This window comes from Lactuca serriola, chromosome 3, assembly GCF_051521515.1.
Source record: "Lactuca serriola cultivar US96UC23 chromosome 3, Lser_US96UC23_V15, whole genome shotgun sequence".
NCBI classification, from domain to species: Eukaryota; Viridiplantae; Streptophyta; class Magnoliopsida; order Asterales; family Asteraceae; genus Lactuca; species Lactuca serriola.
In genome coordinates this window covers 160,155,859-160,177,865 of record NC_136410.1, presented here as the reverse complement: position 1 = coordinate 160,177,865, position 22,007 = coordinate 160,155,859, and the positions used below count along the sequence as shown (strand labels likewise).

At 41.8% G+C, this 22,007-nt stretch overlaps 1 non-coding gene across 1 annotated transcript; it reads right to left on the bottom strand.

Moving 5' to 3' along the window:
* Positions 1-6,617: 6,617 nt before the first annotated feature.
* LOC145096416 (small nucleolar RNA R71) lies at positions 6,618-6,724 on the bottom strand. The gene has a single exon (XR_013703824.1). It is a non-coding gene; the product is annotated as a small nucleolar RNA R71 (small nucleolar RNA).
* Between the last annotated feature and the right edge of the window lie 15,283 nt (positions 6,725-22,007).

Sequence of the window (22,007 nt, the reverse complement as noted above, 5' to 3'; positions counted from 1 at the left end):
GATCAACACCGCCATGATTGAGTATTTTGATGAGCGCTATGCAGCTCTCACAGAGACGGCTGTCACGGTGGCTACATCGGCTGTAGCAGCGGCAGAGGGAGGAGCCGGTTGAGGGTTTCAGTATCGACACTTCGATAATACGAAGCCTCCTACCTTTGATGGAGTTCAGGACCCGATTGTTGCTATGAGATGGTTGTCGGACGTGGAGGGTTGTTTCTTCACGTGTTCGTGCCCTGCTGATCAGAGGGTGAGGTGTGCTCTGAACCTGTTGAGGCTCGGGGCAAAGGGTTGGTGGAGATTGACCACGGGGTCATATTCGGATGCGTAGAGGGTTGCGGTTTCATGGGATCAGTTTTGAGAGATGTTCAGCACTCGTTATGTTCCGCGGGTTGAGAGGGAGAGATTGGCTCAGGAGTTCCTTGAGTTGAAGCAGGATTCGGAGTCGGTGACAGAGATCACCAGGATGCTCACTGAGAGGGCGATGTTTTGCCCTGAGTTCGCTTAGAAGCAGGCTCATATGTCCCGATATCTGAGTATGCTCAAGAGAGATATCAAACAGTTTGTGTCTACGCAGAGGTGCGAGACCTTGTTGGAGTTGCAGGAAGCCGCCAGGCGGCGTGACTTGGAGATTGAGTTGCAGTTGCGAGAGCAGAGGCAGGCTCTGGTGCAGTTGCAGCCGGCGCCGAAACGGTCCAAGACCGTTGATTCTAGATTGGGAGAACAGAGCAGTCACACTTGTGGGAAGTGTGGGAAGAGTCACACCGGAGTTTGTAGGTCCAGTGGTGCATGCCGTATGTGCGGAAAGGAGGGGCACTATGCTAGGGATTATCGTCAGGATGCCCTGGGGCGAGATTTGAGGATTTGTTATCATTATCATCAGGTTGGACACTTAAGGGTCAATTGTCCACAGCTTGCTGCAGGACCGGTGCAGGCTCCAGCACCGGCCATATTGAGGATCACGGGTGGAGGTCAGGATGGAACGAAGCCCCCAAGGGCTCAGGGTCGTGCTTTTCAGCTTACAGCGGAGCAGGTCAGAGCAGTGTCGGATGCAGCTGCGGGTATGTTTCTTTCTTGATGTCTTGTTATCTTGTGATTATTGTGGAGTATTGTTTATTTGCCTGTCTCGTTGTGTCGTTTTCTGTATGGTATTCGTTGTTCTTTGAGGGTTATGGTATGGTTATGGGTTTAGTGTTGGGAATTTCGTTGGTTATCATTCATGAGGGTTATTAGTGGAAATCTAGCATTAGGTCTGAATGTCGGGTAGCATCTGTAGCCTGAGGAGTGGTTAGCTGAAGATCGAGTTTCTTTCGAGCCCGGGATGCTCAGTATTGATACGTGAATTTGTGAAGGATGCTCGTGCTAGTGGGAATTAGTTCGCGTGTAATTGTTTATGTTGTGTAGGTTTGCTGAGGGAGGTCGGTGATGGCGACCAGTGATTGATAGTCAGTGCTCTAAGTGGGGGGAGAATTGGAGAATTCTCCGGAAGATTGATGAACACGAGAGGTTATTTAGCTTCTTGGGATTCAGCAGTGTTTCTGTCAGCCAATAGCATAGGCTGGTATGAGTAAGTGGTAGGCGTGTGGGGCGGGATACAGACCTAGGGTGATTGATTGTGGAAGGCCTGGAATCGGGCCGGGAGTGAGTATGTAGGATGGAGATAGAGTTCGGAACCCCTAGAGGGCTAGAAAAGTATGCATGGGAGAGTTTCCCAGAGGGATAACTTGGAATGATGAATGCTAGTTGAGCGGTCCGGATAGACTGAAGTCCGGTAGGCGTACCAGTTAAGCCGAAGGCTCGGAGAACGGTCCAGCCAGGCTGAAGGCCCTAGAGGGCGGTCCATATATGTTGGAGGTTCTGAGAGTGGTCCAGATTGGCTAATGGCCTGGTAAGGCAGTCCAGTCATGCTGAAGACTCTACATGTGTCGTTAGATCGGTACAAGGAAATGGATTGAGTATGTCGCGATGTATTAGCATTATAAGGTCTGGCCCCGGGTATTGATCATGATTAGTGGAAGGTAGTTCCTGGACTCGAGAGTCCTTGCGAGCAGATTCAGAGCATGTGTGGTACATGGGATAGCGGTTATGTTATAAAGGAGTGGTATAGCGTTGGGCGAGCACCATGGCACTTGTCGTAGTGACAAGGCGGCCAAGTGGATTTCCTTGGTAAGGAAAGGGAGAGGAATGTAGCTCCAAGAGGGAGTGTAGATTCACAGAAGTGAAAGCAGTAGTGCAGAGTTATGATTGGAGTGATCCAATTATGGTCATTGAGCAGCGTGTTGTGGCAGTGGTATGGAATCACATCCGGATTGGATGTCTGCTGAGGTCGCAGAAGGAATTCCGAGGGTGTAGGGCCAAGAGGCTCGGAAGGGATGCAGGGATGGAGTCTTGGATTCCCAATTTGATTTTGATCAAGGAATCGTGTATGTGGTGGTATTTCATCCTGGGGCATGTTTGGAGGTGTCTTCAGTGTGACGGGTTTTCCTAACCCGGCGGTGCTAGAGCTAGTTCAGCATGTGCATGCGATTTCAAGAGGAGAACTCATGGGAGTTTCTCTAAGGCTGAAGAATGTGTCATTCTGTCAGCATGGGGTGGATAAAGTTGGACTCAGACCGGGAATTCTGGTGGTTCATGGATTTTTCTCTAGCTCGTATGAGTTGAGAGATTGTTGTGTTTTGGAGCGACTGATGTATCATGGAGTGGTATTCAGTTGATAAGTGTGGTTATCAGAGGATGAGGCCAGTGGCCGGTTTGAAGCGGTGGTCAGAACACCGCAAGAAAGGGAAAGTTGGGTTTTCGGTTTCGATGGTTGTGCGTTGAGGAACCTGGTCTGGTTAATGCCAGGTGGTGCATTGCGAGAGTAGTTCTGGAGTTGTGTTGCCGCAGGCTTCGAGGACGAAGCCTAATTTAAGTGGGGGAGAATTGTAACATCCTGGAATATGAAGAGTATAGTTGAAGGGCTAAAAGTGTAATCAGGAAAGGGCAACTCGGCGAGTCCACGAGTGGACTCGGCGAGTAGGGTCGCTACTCTAGTCGCGTGTTAAGTGACCAACTCGGCGAGTAGAATGGATGGACTCGGCGAGTTGGTGCTGATTGGAGAAAACCCTAATTTCGAGGGTTGAGCCCTATATAAAGAACATCATATCTTCTCCCCAGCCTCCTTACCATTCCTTGAGTTCCAGAAGCCCTAAATTCGTGAGGATACCCCATTGTTGAGTGAATTAGAGCTTGGAGAAGGATCTTTGGTGCTTTAAGCTTGAAGATTGGAGGCTTGTATCAGGAAGCTTGGGGAGATCAGGAATCTACAGTTGGTTGGGCTCATTCCAGGGGTAAGGAACCATTTCCTTAAGCTATTTTTCTTCATGGGTTCATGTGTGGTGGTTGATATGACATCAAAATTGAGATAGAAGCTTGGATCTGAGGATGCTACTTCAGATCTAAGCTTGTGATGGTCCTATATGTCATAAAGTCCTGATTCTTGAGTGTTGGTGAAGCTCTTTTGTCCCAAACCCTAGCCCAAGAGTGTAAAATTGCTAGATCTCTTTGGATCAACCTAAAGTTTGCCACTTTACGTGATGGATGGCTTGTAAAAGAGTAGATCTATGGTTTAGAGCTTCTGCATGGCTTGGAAATCCTCTGTGTGGTTTCAGATCTAGGAGCACTCAGCGAGTCACGAGGGTGTACTCGGCGAGTTGCTTGAAGATAGGTTGGAACTCGACGAGTTGGAAGAACAACTCGACGAGTTGGTTGAATATGGGCAGGAACTCGGCGAGTTGAAAGAACAACTCGGCGAGTTGGTTGCAGACAGCCTTGGACTCGGCGAGTCTGTTCTTGGACTCGGAGAGTCTGGTCGTGAGGTCCTAACCTTTCTTCTGGTTGAGTCGTGAACCGGTGAGTCGAGGGATGACTCGGTGAGTCGGGTGTGAAAGGACTCAGAGTTGTTGGACTCGGCGAGTCTCGGGGTGACTCGGTGAGTTGAGTCGCGGATTGGGGAAGTTCTATGTATGGGGACTCGGCGAGTCATCGGGTTGACTCGGCGAGTAGAGTCAGTCAGGGGTTGACTTTGACTTTGACCAAGGGTTGACCAGTTGATTCCAGGGGCATTTTGGTAATAGTTGGCTTTTGTCTGAGTTCAGAGTTTTGGTGTTGGCCAGTATTAGAGATCGTATCAGTGGTCGGAGCAGCTTGGGTTTATCTGTTCAGTCGGCAGTTGCGAGGTGAGTTATCCTCACTATATCCACAGGGTCTAAGGCACCAAGGTCGGCCCTTTATCGTATTGAGATCCGGGTATTTGTTGTTATGTTATTGCTTTGATATGTTTGCACCCTAGTAGCTAGGATGGTATATGTTAGAGACCTGGTTAAGGTCGGTATCCTGGTATTTAGGATGATGTTATGCTAGTGACTGGTTAGGTCGGTATCCTGGTTATGATGATGATATGTTATGTGATCTGCTAGATCTACTTGTTGACTGTGAATTGTTATATGATTGTATGTCTATGTGCACATGGTTGTTGGACTGGGGTTGGGTTGAGGCGGGTCCTGCTTTGTGCTGTAGGTCAACATACCTAGGGCGGACCGGTTATTCCGAAGGCCCAGCGAGCGGTCCGGATAGGCTGTAGGCCCCAAGAGGGCGGACCAGACGTGCCGAGGCTCGGAGAGTGGACCAGGCCGACTGAAGGCCCAGTGCGGGCGGACCAGTCATACTGTAGACTCAGAGAGTGGACCAGGTGGATTGTAGGCCCGGTGCGGGCGGACTAATCACACTGCAGACTCGATGTATATGGCTAGACTCGGAGGGTGGACCAGGTGGACTGTTGGCCGGTGCGGCGGACCAGTCACACAGTAGACCCGAAGTGCATGGCTGTTTTATGTTCTGATATGATATGGCATGTTATGCGTGTATGGTATATGTGGGTGGTATTTTGGGGGTATCTCACTAAGCTTTCGGGCTTACAGTTGTGGTTTAATGTTTTTCATGTTCTTCAGGAGACCGTGGAATGGCAAGGGCGTGATCGTACCGCTCCTTATGATTATGTTTTATGATGTGATTCTGGGAAGACTCTTTAATAATTGTATTGAAAACCTTTTTGTAATAATATTATGAAAATGGGTTGTTTTTGAAAAGTTAAAATTGGTTGAAATTTTATGGTCGTTACAATTAACCAACTACAAATCTTATTTAATCCAAACAATTGAACTAGGGAATTAATTAGTTTAAACAATTGGCCACTACTTGAATTGATTAATTGTCTAAGGCTGATGAGTAATGAACATGAACCAAACCACGATAGTTGGTAACCAATAATAATTGATCTATCATTTAAATAACCATAGGAGTGAATTGGTTGAACCTAAACAGAAACCCTTTATTAAATATAGTGAATTTGTCATTTGCTTTAATTGTTTAGTTAGTTAAGTGTTTAAGTGCTGTGTTTAAGTTTCTAGTCTTGTTAAACTAGAGAAAAACCTTTTACCTTTATTACTTGCTTAGTTAAAATTAGTTATTAGATTAATTTCCGTTCCCTGAGTTCGACACCCTACTTATCCAACTATACCACTAAAAGACAGGTTCACTACCTTTGTGTGCTTAATTTATTAACTAAAAGTAGGATTAAAACTAGCTCATTTGACACACATCAAGTTTTTGGCGCCGTTGCCGGGGAACGGTTCTAAATAGTTAATCTAATTCCTAATTTTTTCGATCCTTTGTGTGAGTTTACAAGCACAAAGTTAATTTATTACAGTTTAGTAGTTAGTAATTAGGTTTTAGCTTCTGTTTTAATTTTATTATTAAGCTTAGTTTTTATTCAAAATTTCACTGCTACTCGCCGAGTGCATTCACACCTACTCGGCGAGTACAACAGTATTTTGTAGTTAATTTTCGTTTTCATTAGTTGCATTTTTTGTTCTTTTTACGTTTTTATCTTGTTCTATTTCAGGACTTTCATGACCAGAGTATCAAACACTCCGCTGGTACCCCCGTTTGAAGATCCCGAATCCGCATTGAAAAGGAACAAAGGAAAGGATGTAGAGAGCTCGAATACACTTAAGAAGTCACCTTTGTCTAATTTGAAGACTGTTTTTGGGAAGAAAAAGAGCAGCAAAGCAGGTGCATCCAGCGCATCTTTAGCAAGTGAAGACTCGATCAAGGAAGACACCAAGTATGTGACCGAGGAGGAAGAAGAACCTACATACGGGCACGACTCTGATTCCGGTGACGAGTTAGCTCTTACCATGGCTAACATTGATGAAATCCCCATGGGGGAATGGAAGAAGAGGATGTGCGACGACACTGGCCCGGGACTTGTGCAACCCGTAATTCCCGCAACTGCTACTTCTGAGCTCAAGGGTCATATCCTAGCTTTACTTAAAGAAATTCCTTTTTATGGAAAAGACCATGAAGATGCCTACAAGCATTTGGATGAAGTCAATGATGTAGCTAATTACTTTAATGTTCCAAATGTGCCTCGCGAGACTCAGCTACTTCGCATGCTTCCAGTAACATTCAAAGGTGCTGCAAAAGACTGGCTCAAGTCACTTCCCCCCGGATCAGTCACCACATGGGCCAAGATGAAAGAAGAATTCATTTATCACTTTTGCTCACCTTCCAAGATACCTAAGTTGAAGAAGGTCATTGCCAACTTTGAATAGCAAGCTAGAGAGTCGCTATACGAAGCTTGGGAGAGGTACAAGAGTTTGTTAAGAAATTGTCCGCACCATGACCTTAGTAGCCAGCAAGAAGTCTCCGTCTTCTATGATGGAGTCAATGTCACAACCAGGAAATTACTTGACTCGCAAGGCCCGCTCACAAAGAAGCCACCCCCGGTGATCAAGGAATTGATTGAAGAATTCTCTAAGCACTCTAGAGAATACCACAACCCAAGAAATGATGTTACTAGGGGAGCCGCATATGCAGCTACTAAAGACTTGTCCGCAGGCATGGCTATGCTAAAAACCATGGATAGGAGGATGGATAAAATGGATCAAACGATCCATGCTATTTGGGTGGGGTGTGACAACTGCAATGGGCCTCATCTTACTAGAGACTACGACTTGGATGAAAATGGCAACAAGAAGGTGCAAGTTTGTTACTCAAGTGGAGACCGATATGATGAAGATTGGCAAAAACCAAAGAAAGAGTGGCTCCCGTATGAAGAGTACAAGAAGGCTAAGGAGGAGAAGTTCAGGCAGAAAGGAAGAGGTTTTACCAAAAGGAGGAGCCGACACAAGAAAGAAAACCAAGTTTGGAAGAAATACTTACCAAATTTGTAGCTGCTTCAGAAAAGAGACATAGTGATCATGATGATGCAATTCAAGAAACAAGAACTATCCTAAGAAACCAGCAAGCCTCTATCCACAACATAGAAACGCAGCTAGGACAACTTGCTCAACAAATAAACCAAAGATCACCAGGCGAACTTCCTAGTAAAACCAAAAATAACCCACGAGGCACGCACATAAATATAGTTACAACAAGAAGTGGGTAAATAATCACTCCTTTGGCCCCTATTCAGAATGAAGTACCCAAAGAATCATAGAAGAAGGAAGCAGAAATTAAAATCTCCAATCTGACAGCTCTACTCGCCGAGTACAAAATATGGACTTGGCGAGTCCACTGCCAAATCCGAAGGATCAAATCCCTGAAAAGCTTTATCAGCCGCCATTTCCATACCTAGCGTGAGCTAACAAAGAGAAGCAGGAAGAGGAGTACCAGAAGTTTCTAGATCACATTAAAGCTCTTCAAATTAACATACCCTTCATTGAAGCTGTCGTACAAATTCCCAAATATGCAAAGTTCCTTAAGGAACTTCTCACTAATAGAAGGAAGATGGAGGAAGTGAAGAAGGTAGTCCTCAATGAAAACTGCTCAGTTGCTATGCTAAATAAGCTACCAAAGAAGAAGGGTGACCCGGGGAGCTTAACTTTACCTTGCCAATTTGGCAACTTGGCTACCATTCATGCTTTGGCCGATTCGGGAGCAAGCGTAAACCTCATGCCGTATTCATTCTTCAAGAAGCTTGATCTCCCGGAACCAAGACCAATTCTCATGACGATTGACTTAGCAAACAAGACAGTCACTTTTCCAAGAGGCATATGTGAAGACTTATTGGTCAAAGTGGAGAAGTTTGTATTTCCCGCTGATTTCATCATTCTAGACATGGAGGCTGATCCTCAAGTCCCAATCATCCTTAGAAGACCCTTCCTCAACACGGCATGTGCTATAGTAGACATGAGGGACTCAAAGCTCACTTTGCGGGTAGGAGAAGATTCAGTCACGTTTGGGGTAGATCAAGCTATGAATTATGCAAGGAACAGTGATGACACGACATTCTCAATTAACATGCTTGATGAATTGTTGGAGGAATGCATAAGTGAATATTCCGGCAAGTTCACAATTTTTGATGAAGAATTCGATGCAGAAAAAGACTTAATGGAGATCGAAAGGCTGTTGGAAGAAGCTGAGTTTGAAGAATTGGTGAAGCAATCTGACAGCTCGACTCGCCGAGTAGGGCCGAGCTACTCGCCGAGTTCATCCTTAGAAAATTCAGAATTCGTAAATGCAGCTACCAACTCGCCGAGTCCTTTGCCTGCACTCCGCGAGTACAACAATCAGAACCCAAAAACAAAGCTCAAAAAGTTACCAGAACAATTGGAGTATGCCTTCCTTGAAGATGGCCATCAAAAGCCAGTCATTATAGCCTCTGACCTTTCCAAATCTGAAAAGGAAGAACTAGTGCAAGTTTTGAAGTAGCGAAAGCGGGCCATAGCATGGAGCATCACCGACATCAAGGGAATAAGTCCCTCATATTGCTCTCAAAAGATTAATCTGGAAGAAGGAGCAAAGCCGATTGTACAGCATCAAAGAAGACTAAACCCAAATATGCAAGAGGTGGTCAAGAAAGAAGTGGTCAAGCTTTTAGATGCCGGAATCATATATTCCATTTCCGATAGCCCGTGGGTGAGTCCGGTCCAAGTGGTGCCCAAGAAAGGAGGGATGACGGTCATAACCAACGAGAAGAATGAGCTTATTCCGACACTAACGGTAACAGGTTGGAGAGTGTGCATCGATTATCGAAAGTTAAACAATGTCACTCGTAAAGACCATTTTCACTTACCTTTTATTGATCAAATGTTAGAACGATTATCGGGCCATAGTTATTATTGCTTTCTAGACGGATTCTCGGGTTATTTCCAAATACCCATAGACCCAATGGACCAAGAAAAGACCACATTTACTTGCCCAAGTGGGACTTTTGCTTATAGACGCATGCCCTTTGGGCTATGCAATGCACCTGCAACATTTCAAAGGTGCATGATAGCCATATTCCACGACATGGTGGAAAAATTCATGGAAGTTTTTATGTACGATTTTTCTGTTTTTGGATCTTCCTTCCATGATTGTCTCACAAATCATGACCTAATGCTTGCTAGATGCGAAAAGACTGATTTGGTCCTCAATTGGGAAAAATGTCACTTTAGGGTCAAGGAGGGTATAGTTTTGGGCCACAAAGTTTCTAAATTGGGAATTGAAGTGGATCGGGCAAAGATTGACACCATTGCCAAATTACCCCCACCAACTAATGTGAAGGGCATTAGAAGTTTTCTAGGTCACGCGGGTTTTTACCGGCGTTTTATAAAAGATTTTTCTAAAATAACTAGACGTCTAACACAATTACTCCTAAAAGATGCACCATTTAATTTTACTAAAGAGTGTTTAGAGGCATTTAAATTACTAAAGGAAAAATTAACTAATGCCCCGATCATTATTGCACCAAATTGGAATTTACCATTTGAAATCATGTGTGATGCTAGTGACTTTGCATTAGGAGCTGTCCTTGGTCAAAGGGTTGATAAGCACTTTCGACCCATATATTATGCTAGCAAGACTTTAAATCCAGCCCAAGAAAATTACACCACCACAGAAAAAGAATTATTAGCTGTTGTGTATGCTTTTGATAAATTACGTCCTTATTTAGTTTCATCTAAAACAACAGTTTTTACTGACCACTCTGCTATCAAGTATTTATTTGCCAAACAGGATGCCAAGCCAAGATTGATACGATGGGTTCTACTTCTTCAAGAGTTTGATATAGAGATACGAGACAAAAAGGGAATGGAGAATGTAGCAGCTGAGCACTTCTCAAGGCTTGAAAACCCGCGATTGCAAGAAGATAGAGTTGGAGATGATTTTCCGGATGAGTACATTATGGTGACCGTGGGAGAAGAACCATGGTTTGAAAATATAGCTAATTACTTAACTAGCAAATACATCCCAAAAGATCTCACATGTCAACAAAAGAAGAAATTCTTTTCCAAGATAAAGTATTACTTTTGGGATTAACCATATCTTTTCCGAAGCTGTGCGGATGGAATTATACGACGATGCATGTTCGGGAATGAAAGCCGGAAAATATTGGAGCATTGTCATAGCGGGCCCACGGGTGGACATCATGGAGCACATTACACTGCTAAGAAGATCTTTGACATTGGGTTTTACTGGCCCACGATTTTTATTGATGCAACCCAATTTGTCAAAGAATGTGATGCCTGTCAAAGAGTGGGAAACATTTAATCTCGAAATGAAGTGCCACAATATAGTATCCAAGTGTGTGTGGGGGGTTGATTTCATGGGACCATTTCCCATGTCTAAAGGCAACAAATACATATTGGTGGTGGTGGATTACGTATCCAAGTGGGCAGAGGCACAAGCTTTGCAAACTAATGACGGTCGGGTGGTGGTGCGGTTTTTAAAGAAGTTATTATTAAGATTTGGGGTCCCAAAAGCTCTTATAAGTGACCGAGGCACTCATTTTGCCAATGATCAACTAGAGAAGGTGCTAAGGAAATATGGGGTAACCCATAAATTTTCTACATCCTACCATCCACAAACTAGTGGACAGACCGAAGTGACAAATCGAGCTTTAAAGAGAACCTTGGAGAAATCGGTGGGGAGCAATCGAAAAGAATGGTCGGATAAGCTAGACGATGCACTTTGGGCCTTCCGTACAACTTTCAAAACCCCTATTGGTACTACACCATATAGGTTAGTTTATGGAAAGCAATGTCATTTGCTGGTGGAGATAGAGCATAAAGCTTTTTGGGCTTTAAAGATGTGCAACTTCAATATGGAGGAGCTCAAGAACAACCGGTTAATGCAAATGAATGCTCTTGAGGAACTTAGAAATGATGCATACACTAGCTCTTTGATCTATAAAGAGAAAACTAAGAATTGGCATGACAAGAGGATCAAGGAAAATAAAGAATTTCATGAAGGCCAAAAGGTATTGCTCTTTAATTCAAGGCTAAAACTCTTCTCGGGAAAACTCAAGTCAAGATGGGATGGTCCTTTTCTAGTGAAGACGGTGTTTCCACATGGTTCTATAGAGCTATTGTCAAAAGATGGAACACCTTTCAAGGTCAATGGACATAGGGTCAAAAAGTATGAAGAAGGAGTCCCAAGGAATGAAGGCATGGAAGAGTTGATGTTGCTGGAAGGGATTGCAGCCACGTAGAGGGGTAGGAGTCCAGCTAATGACTCCTTAAAAAGAAGCGCTTCCGGGAGGCAACCCGAGTTTAGAGTTTGCATTTTCTTTCCTTTACTTTCTTTTTAATTATTTTAGGATTTTCTTTCTCATTCGTCTTCTTCTGAAAATATAATTGCTTGAGGGCAAGCAATGCCTAGAGTGTGGGGTGGAGGGTTAAAAATGAGAAAAAATTTCAATTATTTTCAAACTGCAAGGTTTACTCGCCGAGTAGGTACGAGTACTCGGCGAGTACTTGCCAAAATGAACCATAAAACGTGTAAAAGCATTTTTACTCGGCAAGTAGCCAACTTACACAGACAGTATAAATCTCAGAAATAAGGGTTTTCACCCATTTTACCTACACACTCGCCGTGCACAGCCTCCTTCAAGCGATTTTCGTGATTTTTTTTGAGTTTTGCTTAATCCTCGACTTTCAAGGGAAACGGTATGATCTTTACACTTAAAACTCATCAAAGGTTCAAGCTTTTATCACTGATTTGCCCTTATTTTGTCTAAATTCGGATTTAGGGGTTTCCTCAAATTCTAGGGTTTTAATTTTACCATGAATTAGGAGATGTTAGGAGAAATTTCTTTTGGATTAGTAGTTATTGGACTTAGTACAGCAAACCTGAACGACCCAAAGATCAAACAACTTATCAAACAATGACAGAAAATAAGAACAATAAAGATTCACAAAGAAAAACTTTTCACTAAGAATGATAATCTCACAAAGAGATTATCGTATGCACAAAGCGGCTATTAGGGTTTATGAAAACGCGTTACCTATTACAAACTGATACAAAAGATTATATACTACTATTCTAGACAATCCCTATAAATCAGGGATATGCCAGCTAACTAATTTACGCTAACTATGGAAACAAGATAAATACAAAAACTGTTACAACGTGTTGAATAAAGATATATACTGATCAACTGAGATTCTGATGTTGATGCTGACGCTGAGTCATGCGTTGACGCTGATAGACTAATTTCAAACATCATCATATTTCAAGGTTTGACCTTACAATCTCCCCCAATATGGTGATGTTCAAAACCAACTAGATTAGAACACCTCTGGACAAGAATTCTTCATACTCAGCTTCAGCTTCTACTTTTACTGGCCAGTAGGCACTGTCCAGCAGCTCCTGTCTTCTATTCATCAATTCCATAGCAATTAGAATATGAAATTCTCCAGAAAGATCTTGATGGCTCATGCACATTTGTCTTAAGCCAACGAGATGAGTTGTTGGAGCCCTTGGAATCTCAGCAGTTCGCTGAAAACACATTTTTCTGTCGAGATAGAACATTCCGTGTTCAGGAACAGAGATAAATTGATGTTGAACAGGCTCAACACCAATAGGAAGAGAGTTGTTTAATTTAGTAGCACCAAAATTCAGAACCAACACATCTTCACCATCAACCTGAAACCTGGTTCTCCTGTTTCTTGGAATTGAAGAGCTTGAGCCTTGCTGCTGAGGACGTTCTTGGGGAACTAGGTCTAAACGCTGAACTTTCTTAATCAACAAGTGGAGAGCACAAGTCAATTCTGATGAAAGAGCTGAAGTTTTCTTCGATGCCAGCTCGAGCAATTCCATCCACTCAGAGAGACCATATTTAATCAGCTCGTCCCTCTTGACAACTTCAGTGTATGGGTGTTGAGGACCTTGACGGGTGATCAGTAAAGTGAGAACTTTCTCGTTACGAGGCTTTGATGCTTTGACTTTAATGATCTTATCACTGCTCACTCTTCATTTATGAACATCTTGAAATCTCTTTCGATCAATCCTGTCGAGAACACTATCAGTCTTAGACTTACTGCTGCTAGGAGGAGGCTGAGAAGATTTAGATTTGGACTGATATTCTAAGAATTTCTGCATCTGAGCTTCAAATGATCCTTTGGCCTGATGTTTATGCTGAATAAGAGATTCATCAGCTTGAGCAATATTCTTCAGAAGTTGAGCTTTATTGGCTTCATCAAGAATTTGCTTAACTTGATCAGGAGACATGTTCCATTCAGCCGCCAAATTGGATATGCTGACAATAGACTTAGGTTTCTTGCTGGGAGAAGAATTGTCAGCGTGTGAATCAGAACATACAGTATCAGCTGCTTTACGCTTTCGAGACAGAGGAAGAAGATCCTCACTAACAACATCGGAGTCTTCACCTTGAACTGGTACTGTGGGATCAATGAAATTCATGTCCAACATCTGACACTCATCATCCTGTTCTTCTTCATCATTAGGCTCACTATTTTCAGTAGATTTTTCAGTTTCAACTTCTATTTGTTTCTCAGACACATGCACAGGCTGTGGTGGATCGGTTTGTTTCAGCACGTTCCCCTCAGATACATTCTTAATAGAATCAGTTTCTCCCCCTTTTTGAGCATCATTATCATTTGGGCCAGGGGTAGGAGTTGACAGAATAACTCCTTTCAGTTGTTGAACATCAGCTTCAATACGAAGGAGACGTTGACTCATGTCTCGAGTCAGTGTAAGAAGCTAATTAAAGGCTGAGGATGGGATTTGGATGAACTGAGTACCTGGAAGCTTTTGTGATTGATGCTGCTCCCCCTGAGAAGGGTGCTCCCACTAAGATGGTTGCTCCCCCTGAGCAGATGGCTCCCCATGAGCAGATGGTTCCCCATGAGCAGATGGTTCCCCATGAACCGAGTGAAGTTTTTCAGTGACAGAGATCGTATGGTGAGAAAGCTGAGGAGAGATTTGACCATCTCTTGGACTAGGATTATCTGGAATGTCAGCATTAGTGTCGTTTATATTATCAGGTCCTTCGTCAGTGTCAGCGTTAAATGATGGAACTGTATAAGGATGTGTGATCCACTCTCGCATCCGATCAGAAATGCCGATGTCATTGGCTAGAGGATCAGCTTGGTAGATTCGAACTGACATTCGTGGGCATGGGATGGGGTTTCCAGAGTGTGAGTAAAAGGCCTCAGCGAAAAATTTGTCCAGAACAAGAGCAATCCAACGAGTAAATGGAACATGATCAGCTGTTACATTGGCACGAAGAAGTTGAACAAGCTGATCAAAGAAGAAGGCCCCATAATCAAGTCGTTTGTTGAGAAGAAGAGAACATACCACTTGTTGCTCATAAGTGCTCAGTTGATCACCAATTTGAGACTTATGACCCACACATTTGCACAGAGCACCGATGAAGAATTTCCATCCTGGAGTCATACATTGACGCAGAATGAGAGCTGACCGAGTACCAGCCTTTGAGTGATCATATCCCAGTTGATCAAATAAACGTCGACAATGTTCAATAGGAGGAAGTTCGGAGAAGGGTTCAAAGATTGGTAACCTAAGCGCAGCACTGAGGAGGTCAGTGGTAATAAAGATTGAGTGTCTTCCATGGCCAATAGTCCCGGAGATGAATTTGTTTTCATCATTGATTGTTGCAGTGTAGTAGAACTCACAGACTTGTTCAGGAAAGAACTCTGATGGAACGTCACTGATTGCGTATCGGAGATGGCAGGAGGCTAGAAAATTAACAAAGTCATCAAGTCCAAGACCTCGATGAACATCTGGAATGTCAGGGTTGAAGACAACGTTGGTGGCTTTGATGTATATTGGAAGAGGAGGAGAGTTTGGAGCAGGGATTACACTTCGTGAAGTGGAGGAGAAGGAGAATAGTGATGCCGCCATTGAAGAATTTTAGGATTCTAGGGTTTTGAAAAGAAACGAAGGAAATTTGAATTGTGGAAGGAAGGTTTGAAAAAGAGGAGGAAAGAGGTTTAAATATGGAACGAAACAGGTTTTAAAAGGTAATGATTATCTTATTCAAAAATAACTGCGTATCGTAACAACCTGTCAAATCAGAAAGATAGCCGTTCGGTAAAAGAGCCGTTAGACTGAAGATGAAACGACAATCAGTATCTGCGGAAGCGCTGAGATCAGTGTCACAAAAGTTACATGCTGAGGATGGTTCTCCGTCAATTCAAGGTACAACTTGCTTGATTAAGGCTAGCAAGGAGGTTGGTGCGTGTGATAGATACTAGTTACATTATCTAACCATCGGCACAGAGTGTTGTGTCTTTATCAGTGAGTGGTTCGTCTTACTGAATCATTAGACACTGAGTGAGAAGAAGGTAAAGAGAGGATTGTTGCGTGTGATAGACCGTGGTGTTTTGGTCTAACCATCGGCAAAGACTGTTAGACTCTCATCGGCGTGTGTTTTGTCACACTAAATCACAGAACCAGTGAAGATTGGTAAGAAGAGATAGTTGCGCGTGATAGATCTTGGTGCTTTGATCTAACCATCGGCAAAGAGTTTCAAGTTGTTATCAGTGTATGCTTCAATACAGTGAATCATTCAACTTTAGTTTAGAGGATTTGAAGAAGAGAGAGAGATAAGAGATCAAACCAAGTACTCAGTATGAAAATATCATCAGCATGTCATCATCAGCAAAAAAGTACATCAGCTTATAAGACAATAGCAAACATTAGCAAAATAAATTACAAAGAAATCATTCCAAGTTCTCCAATAATGTGAGCAGTTGTTTGAGAATCTAGTGCCTTGGTGAAGATATCAACTAGTTGATCTGAAGTCTGGACATGTTCAAGAACAACCTTGCCTTTCTCAACATTATCTCTGATGAAGTGATGTCTGATTTCGATATGTTTTGTCTTTGAGTGCTGAACAGGGTTTTGTGTGATCTGAATGGCACTGGTGTTATCACAATATATGGGAGTCTTTGTGCACTTGAGCCCATAGTCTAGAAGCTGATTCTGAATCCATAAGAGCTGAGCACAACATCTTCCAGCTGCAACATACTCAGCTTCTGTAGTCGAGATAGCTACTGATGTTTGCTTTTTGCTAGACCAGCTGATGAGACGATTTCCAAGGAAATGACATCCACCTGATGTACTCTTTTTGTCTAAGTTGCATCCTGCATAGTCTGAATCAGTGTATCCAAAAAGTTCAAATGCTGAGTCGCGAGGATACCACAGTGCTAAGTTTTGAGTCCCCTTCAAGTATCGAAAAATACTTTTGACGGCCATGAGATGAGACTCCTTGGTATTAGCTTGGAATCGAGCACAGAGAATGGTTCCAAACATGATATCAGGATGACTTGCAGTGGGATACAGAAGAGATCCAATCATTCCTCGATAAAGAGAGTGATTGACATCAGTGCCAGTTGGATCAGCGTGCATCTTATCAGTCTTGGACACCGGAGTGGAGGCTGGTTTGCAGTCACTGAGAGAGTACTTAACAAGCAGGTCAGAAATATATTTACTTTGGCAAATAGAAATACCTTATCTTTGTTGCTGAACTTCAAGACCTAAGAAAAAAGTCATCTTCCCCATCATGCTCATTTCGAACCTTTGAGACATGATCTCAGCAAATTCCTTGCTCAGTTTCTCACTTGGAGAGCCAAAGATAATGTCATCGACATAGATTTGAACAAGTATCATGTCTGAGCCTTTGTTTTTTTGATGAAGAGAGTGTTGTCGATTGTTCCTCGTCTGTATCCGTTTTCAAGAAGATACGATGTCAGCGTCTCATACCAAGCCCTGGGAGCTTGCTTCAGTCGATAAACAGCTTTGTCTAGTCGGTACACATAATCCGGGTGATCTTTGTCAACAAAGCCTGGGGGCTGACTGAGGAATACTTCTTCTTCTAACACAACATGAAGAAATGTTGTCTTCACATCCATCTGATAAACAATGAAATTCATGTAGGATGCGTATGCGAGAAACAGTTTGATTGCTTCAATGCGAGCAACTGGAGCAAAGGTTTCCCCGTAGTCGATGGATTCAATTTGAGTGAACCCTTGAGCAACAAGCCTTGCTTTGTTGCGAGTAATGATGCCATCTTTATCAACCTTGTTGCGATAGACCCAGCATGTTCCGGTGATGGTCTTTCTTGATGGTCTGGGAACAAGAGTCCAAACCTTGCGCCTTTCGAACTCATTCAGCTCGTCTTGCATGGATTTAATCCAGTCAGCGTCTTGAAGGGCTGAGTGTATCTTGTTAGGTAAGATCATTGAAATGAAATTAACATACATACAGAAATTATTAGATACACGAGATCTGGTTCGGATACCATCATGAAGATTCCCAATAATTTGATTAACAGGGTGATCTCGATGTTTAGGAGCTGATAGTGATTCCAATGGATTTGACGCTGAAGTGTTATTACTGAGAGGAACATCAGTTGCAGGAGACTCTTCAGCTTCAAGGGTTTCATCAGCATCTGACGAATTAGTTGATGATCTAACTGCAGTATCTTGATTCAAGGAACTTGGAACTGGAAGGATAGAATCAGAAATAGTAGCTTCATCTTCAGCATGAGGAACTTCATCATATGGGCAAGAAAGAAGCTCTTGAAAAATAGAGGAAGAATGAGTGACTTTTTCATCAGTGTATGATTCCTCATCAAACTTCACATGAATGGATTCTTCAATGCACTGCATGTTCACATGAAAAACACAAAAAGCCTTTGAAATAGATGAGTACCCAACAAAAATACCTTTGTCAGCCTTAGGTTCAAATTTTGATCTTGGATCACGCTGAATAAGAATATAACAAATACATCCGAACACGTGAAAGAAGGATACGTCCGGCTTTCGACCTTTTAGCATTTCATATGGTGTCTTCTTGTGAATCCTGTGAATTAGAGATCGATTTTGAGTATAGCATGCTGTATTAACAGCTTCAGCCCAAAACGACATAGGAACACCAGCATGAATCATTAAGGTCCTTCCTGCCTCAATCAGTGTTCGATTTCTTCGTTCAGCAACTCCATTTTGTTGAGGAGTGCGAGGAGCTGAAAAGTTTTGCCTAATGCCTTTATGATCACAAAATTCTTCAAGATTTGAATTCCGGAACTCAGTGCCATGATCACTCCTTAGCTGCTTAACTTTGAGACCCGTCAGTGTCTCATTTTTATCAATCAGCGAGATAACTTCCTGTGCAGCATGGCTTTTCTTTTTCAGGAAAACCACCCATGTAAATTGAGTAAACTCATCAACAACCACTAGAGTATACTTATTTCCTCCTTGAGAACGAACAGGAATAGGTCCAAACAAGTCCATGTGTAGTAAATGAAGAGGAACAGATATGCTAGAGCATGACTTGGGTTTGAATGATGACTTGGTTTGTTTTCCTTGTTCACACGCTGAGCACATCTTGTCTTTTACAACGCTAAATTTTGGGAGACCTCTAACTAGATCTTGATTGGATATTTTGGATAGATTCTTAAAGTTCAAATGAGAGAACCTTTTGTGCCAAATCCAGCTGAGATTGGTTTGAGACTTTGTAAAGAAGCATTGCATCAGCGCCTTGTCACTTGAGAACATATATATCATCTTTTCTACTTGCTGAAAGTACGATGTTCTTGTCAGTGTTGACAACTCTTCCTTCCTTCTTTGTGAAGTGAACTTCATAATCAGCATCACACAGTTGGCTGATGGAGATAAGATTGTGTTTGAGACCCTTTACATATGAAACGTTTTGAAAAACCACGTTATTGCACTTGATATTTCCATATCCTTTAGTGAACCCCTTTCCATTGTCTCCGTATGTTACTGCAAGACCAGTTTCTTGACATAATCTTCCAGGAGAGACTTGGATCCTGTCATATGTCTTGAGCAACCACTATCTAAGTACCAAAGATGCTCCTGACCCTGCAGTGCTGAGAAACTAGTTAGAACACACTGACACATTCGAAGATGGGTCATTCACAAAGTTATTTGATAATAAGTTATAACATTCTTTAGGAAGACAGTTTAAAGAATTTGACTTAAGAGTCCATTTTTCATTTCTAACTTTAATGTTATCAGCTCTTCAAGATGTTTCATCAAATGAACATTCACTGATCTTATGAGAGGTATCACCACATTTGTAACAAACTCTAGTACCAAAGTTCTTCTTGGTGATCATATTTCTAGACTTGTAAGATTCACCAAGTGAACTTTGAATCCTTTTGTTTATCATTGAATCACAACTGAATTCAGTGTCAAATAAATTATGATCAGTGATATATGCGGAGCTGACATCAGTATCTGATTTGGACTTATTCACAGAAGCATTACAATCAGGAAAATACTTAAGTTGTTCATGAACAGCGTGAAACACTCCATTTGAGATAGGGAAGGCAATAATATTCTCAGTGAGAGGAGTTGGTCTCACAAGATGTGCAGGGTAAGAGGTTGGATCAATTCCGGTAATTTCAAAATCGCACTCAGTGACACCATTAGAGTTAGTAACACAGTATTCATCAATTAGACTCTTATTAATAAAAGAGTTACTGACAAACTTGTTTTTGAAATTGTTTTTCACCTCATTCATGGAATAAAATTCAGATTCTTTTTCTTGTGATTTAAAAACCTTTTCAGCTTCTGCAAAGTTACCCCCAAGAATTTTCTCACATTAATGTGGAATTTGAGCAAAAATAATATAATTAGCATTTTTGTGAGATTTTGCCCAAATTTGAAGCACAGTTTGTTCTTTGATCAAAAGATCTTTAATATTATCAATTTCAACAGACAAAGATGAGTTTGACAAACTAGTAATTCTAAGATTTTCCTGAGTGGAATCAATAATGTTATTTTTCATTGATATTTCAGTTTTAAAAAGATCAAGTTGATTTTGCAAATCCCTTATTGTTTGATTCTTCTTAGATAAAAGAACACCCAAATACTCAAACATTTTGATTTTTTCATTCATTGAATAAGAAACAAAGTTTTTAACCTGATACATTGAAGGAGAGTCAGTGTTGTGCTTCCTGGAATATTCAAATGCATCAGACATATCAGCATCAAATGTACTTGTGCTATTTTCACAATCATCAGTGTCTTCTATCTTGACCATCAGACACTTAACTTCATCATCTGATGACTCCTTATCAGTCTTCCATTTTTCTTCTTCAGCAACAAGAACTTTATGTTCCAAGTTCTCTGCTTTCAGTTTCTCAACCAACTTGTTGTACTTCTGCTTCCAGTATTCATCCGAGCTTTGGGTTTTTTGTTTGCATTCTTTTGCAAAATGATCAGTGCTCCCACAGTTAAAGCACCGAACTTTCCCTTTCTTATCAGTACCATGCTTTTTATCAGCGTCTGATCTTTTTGAAAATTTACCACCCATCTTCTTTTGAAACCTTGAGAAGTTTCGGCCTGATTTCTCAAAAGTCTTTACAATCAAAGCCGCACTAGCTACAACCTTTTCGAGATCATCAGTGTCACTTTTAGAAGAATCAGTGTCTGAATGGTTTTCAGTGTCTGACTCTGACACTTGCTTTTTGTTTGAGAATAAAGCTACATATGATTCACGCTGAGAATCCTTCATTAGCTCCTTTATCTGAAGCTTGGATTCCTCATAGTATCGTAGGTTTCCATAGAGGCTTTGTAAGTCCATAGTGTTGATCTTCTCACTGTTTTTTAGCACATCAACATGGTTCTCCCAACTTGCACCCAGAGAATCCAAAAACTTCTGCACTAGAATAGTTCGATGCTTCAACTGATCTAGTCTCCGCAGATCATTAACAAGAGTATTGAACCTGTTAAAGGTTTGAGTCAAGGCTTCACCTTTCTTTGCAAAAAAATGTTCATACCTTCTGTTTAGGTCATTTATTTGAGTGGCCTTGACTTCTTCAGTGCCTTCAAAAGATACAGTTAGTGTATCCATCATCTCTTTTGCTGAGATGCAATTCTGAACCAGCCCAAATATATTGTATGGCAATGCGTAGCTGATTGTAGCCCGAGCACGAACATCTAGACCATTTTTTCTTTTGTCATCTGTCGTCCAGTTTTCTCTAGGTGTTTTCTTCATACCACCATCAGGAACATTGTTTTTCAGAGGCTGATACATCGGAACATATGGACCCTTTTCGACGATGTCCAACATGTCTTCATCTACCGACTCTAAAACACATAGAGCCTTTATTTTCCACATAGCAAAATTTGTTTCATCAAAAGGAGGAATTTTAGCAGAAGGATGATTTGATGAGATTGACGAAGAAGAAGATGAAGCCATTTGTTTGATAAAAGAAACCTGCTCTGATACCAATTGAACGACCCAAAGATCAAACAACTTATCAAACAATGACAGAAAATAAGAACAATAAAGATTCACAAAGAAAAACTTTTCACTAAGAATGATAATCTCACAAAGAGATTATCGTATGCACAAAGCGGCTATTAGGGTTTATGAAAACGCGTTACCTATTACAAACTGATACAAAAGATTATATACTACTATTCTAGACAATCCCTATAAATCAGGGATATGCCAGCTAACTAATTTACGCTAACTATGGAAACAAGATAAATACAAAAACTGTTACAAGGTGCTGAATAAAGATATATACTGATCAACTGGGATGTTGATGTTGATGCTGACGCTGATAGACTTATTTCAAACATCATCATATTTCAAGGTTTGACCTTACAAAACCCCTGTGCAAAATTGGGTGTTTTAGGTGACCCATATGTGTTCGACAGATTTTGTTCCCGCTGTTCATC